Below are 3,234 nucleotides of genomic sequence, written 5' to 3'. Positions count from 1 at the left end.
AATGCAATGGTGAGACCACTTTGGAAGGTTACTGTGGATCTTGAGAGCTCAATGGTAGAGTTGTGCTATTGGTTCAGTAATTTCCTTCGTGGTAAGTGACCAAATAGGAAGACAGTAGGACAAGGTTGAAAACACTATTGCATGTAAATAGGTTTCAAAAACAGAAGAAGAAAGAATGTAGCAACACAGTGTCCACGTTCAGACACCATTCGCCGATATTGGCAATGTTCGGACACTTCCGACCTGACGCACTTTCCGGTGTTTTCGTGGTACTTTAAGTTTACGATAATCACCAAAGATTTTAGCAGAATTGATCTTTTGCCAGCTAATAATGTATGTCGGAATATTCCTAAATGTACATGGACATTTAACAACATTTCAACATTTAATTGTGAATGACGGAGATAAGATCCGGTAGTTTTGACAGCATTGATAAAACTTTCTTTAAGTGTCTAAGGACTTAATACCCAGCAACACTCAGTGTTTACAGCGAGGAGATAGCGCTGTCCGGTTATGGCCAAGGGTAGCGCATGGCTAATTTACCGGTGATAGCGTACTTTAGCCGGCTCATGTAAAGTAAAAGCTAAAGTAAACAGTTAAAACTATATACCGTTAGAAAGGTTTAGTTTTACACCATTAAATTATCTGAAAATATTAATAGATCATTTATATTCATATTTGAACAGATATTTTGATAGAACGTTAGCCAATAATTGTCCGAACGTGGACACAGTGACGCTATGCATATAACCTCATTTAAATATGTGCAAATAGCACAGGAGTATCCAGACTTGTTTTGCCATTTCAGCATGGCAGTTCATTATGCTTTTCACTCTTTATGGATGTTTCGAGAATTACACGGTTTGTTTTTATGTTTTTTGTGCAGGTTTAGTTGGCGTTTAATAATGTCATACTGGGAGGGTCTTAAATGGTGATGTGTATAACATGATCCAAAGAAAATTCCATTTATTGACACACAATTGTATTTATAAATTCATAAAGGTAAAAGACAGTTTCCTGTTTCCTGTGTTGTCTACTATCCTCCTTTTGCCTGTTGTGTTCTTCACTTCACGTCGTGGAATTACACATAACAGAATCTTTTACCATTTTAAGCAACACATTTATCCTCTTGAATGTCCATAATAGGACTGCATGATAACAATAGGCTCTCAACCAGCATAAAAGTGCCCCCTTCTTTTCACTAAAATGCAGTATATAAAATCACATCTTCATGTTTTGTTTTTATTAGTCTTTTACAGTCTCATGGTGTGTATGTGCGTACATGATTTAATCAAACTGGTAATTGTATTAGGTTTTCCAGCTCTGGTGGGTGGTGCTGCCCTTTTTGTCCACTATGTTCTGTCTGTTTTAACCTCTGTCAAAACACAGGACATGGTGCATCAGCCCACTTCCATACAAATGAAGTGCTTAATCAGAACGTTGCCCTTAAGCCAGTATCCATTAACAATGTTTTCAAGCAACCACAATAATTTTAGTGCAGGGAGACATTTTCCTTCTTTGTTGAATTTGTGCAGTGTTGGAAAAGGTTGTAAATGTTTGTTGATGAGCCTGCTTTTTTTATTACCTCAATGTTCACAGGTCAGATTTTATGTCAAGTTAATGTATTCTCGGAGTGTGACTTCACTATTACAATGAGTTCTACTATTTTGGAGGTTGCGATGTGAAATGATATGAACGTTCATGTGGATTTGAGTGTAGTGGCAGTTCGCTCAAGCTGAATGATTTTCTGGCATTGAATGTGTCTGAAAATTGTGTCAGAATGGAACAAACTGCCGATGATGGAGGGAAAATTGTCCTTTCAGAACAGCTAATGTGCCCATTTTAGACAACCAATCTGCACACTCATTCTTAAATATGAGTAAATCCAAAGGGGGTGACACCACAAAGAACAAGATAGCTGCGGCCACCCTGACACAAACACAATGACACTGTGCAGTCTCCATTATTATGATCCCAAACTCACTGAGACCAGTAAGGATATGTATAATAACATACTAATAATATACTAATTTAAAGTATTGTTCTGTAGTAGTAATATTTTGATAGTTTCATGTACAATGTGTGTGTGGATATTATCAGCTTTACTTTGCAGAACTGAGTCACATAGATGCCCCATTCCTGCCTGCCCTTTCATCTTGCTCTACCTCATTGGGGGCCTCATACCGTTAACGGGCCCTCTGTGGTTTTGCTAATCTTGTTAGCCTGCTGCTGCAAGTTAGCAAAGACTCCCCAAGGCCTATTCATTATCACTGCATTTAGAGCACTGTCATTCTAAGACCAGAGAGAATGCAACACCCAGATTAAAGAGGGGATAGGGAACCCATGCACATAGAATTGCAACCAAATAAACACAAAAATACTATACAATAGTGTTGTATGTGCCTGATTGTCTTGGAGTAACAGTGAGAAATACAGTTTTGAAATAGGTTGAATATCACAGGTTTAAGACTAAAGAGATTTGAGCTGCCGAGCAGCGGGTGGTGTGAGGGGAGGAGACGTGGTTGGGAGTGAGAGATTATTTTTTTTGTTTTTTTTATAAAGGCGTCAGGTTGGGAATACAAACGTGTCTCATAATTCTGGCGACCATCTTGCAGCAGCAGCAGGATTCCATGTGCTGAATCTATTTTATCACAGTGAATGGAAACCACAGTCGAAAGCTGGCTGATCAATAAATCTATTAGCTTCATGCTGTAGTTTATGGTGGTCTATTTTGCTTTCACATCTCCAATACTGATACTGTCAGCCACCCCACAGCGAGTCCTAATCTAACAGCAGGGGATAACGGAGCTGGAGTAAGCGCCAAAGGCCAAGCTTTCCAATCATCCACAATAAAATGTAAGTGATACCTTTTCAAACCATAGCTAGCTAAGCCTCTAACCATGGGCCAGATACACATCTCCCTCTCTCACACCTCCATTGAGGACTAGATAACTCCGCCTGCAATGAAAAATTAAATAGTGCTCAGAGTTGGAGAGCATCACCTAACCCCACATGAGGCAGGGTTCGAAAAAAGGTGAACCTCTTTACCTGGCCACTGTAATGTATCAACTCTTATCTTGAGAGAAATCTCATAACTGCAGCGTCAAAGTAATGGTGCACTTAAAGTTTTTGGCCTGAGCGGGTTTGCTCATACACATTATTGAATTGTGTATTTTTGGGGACAATACTGCGTGTCAGATTTAGTCTTATTAATGTTGGGGCTTTTTAGTGAAG

At 39.1% G+C, this 3,234-nt stretch overlaps 1 protein-coding gene and 1 long non-coding RNA gene across 4 annotated transcripts in view; one reads left to right on the top strand and one right to left on the bottom strand.

Annotated features, from left to right (window-relative positions):
- The window catches only part of LOC116702306 (uncharacterized), a 153,605-nt gene extending 152,868 nt beyond the window's left edge, over positions 1-737 (bottom strand). Inside the window, exon 1 of the long non-coding RNA XR_004335121.1 lies at positions 468-737. This is a non-coding gene — a long non-coding RNA (uncharacterized LOC116702306). The remainder of the gene's footprint in view (positions 1-467) is intronic.
- Positions 1-3,234, top strand: part of asic2 (acid-sensing (proton-gated) ion channel 2) — a 402,742-nt gene that overhangs the window by 288,445 nt on the left and 111,063 nt on the right. The gene's annotated exons all lie outside the window — the stretch shown is intronic.

The sequence above is a fragment of the Etheostoma spectabile genome, chromosome 15, assembly GCF_008692095.1.
Source record: "Etheostoma spectabile isolate EspeVRDwgs_2016 chromosome 15, UIUC_Espe_1.0, whole genome shotgun sequence".
Classification (NCBI taxonomy): Eukaryota; Metazoa; Chordata; class Actinopteri; order Perciformes; family Percidae; genus Etheostoma; species Etheostoma spectabile.
This window is presented reverse-complemented; position numbering and strand designations above follow the sequence as displayed.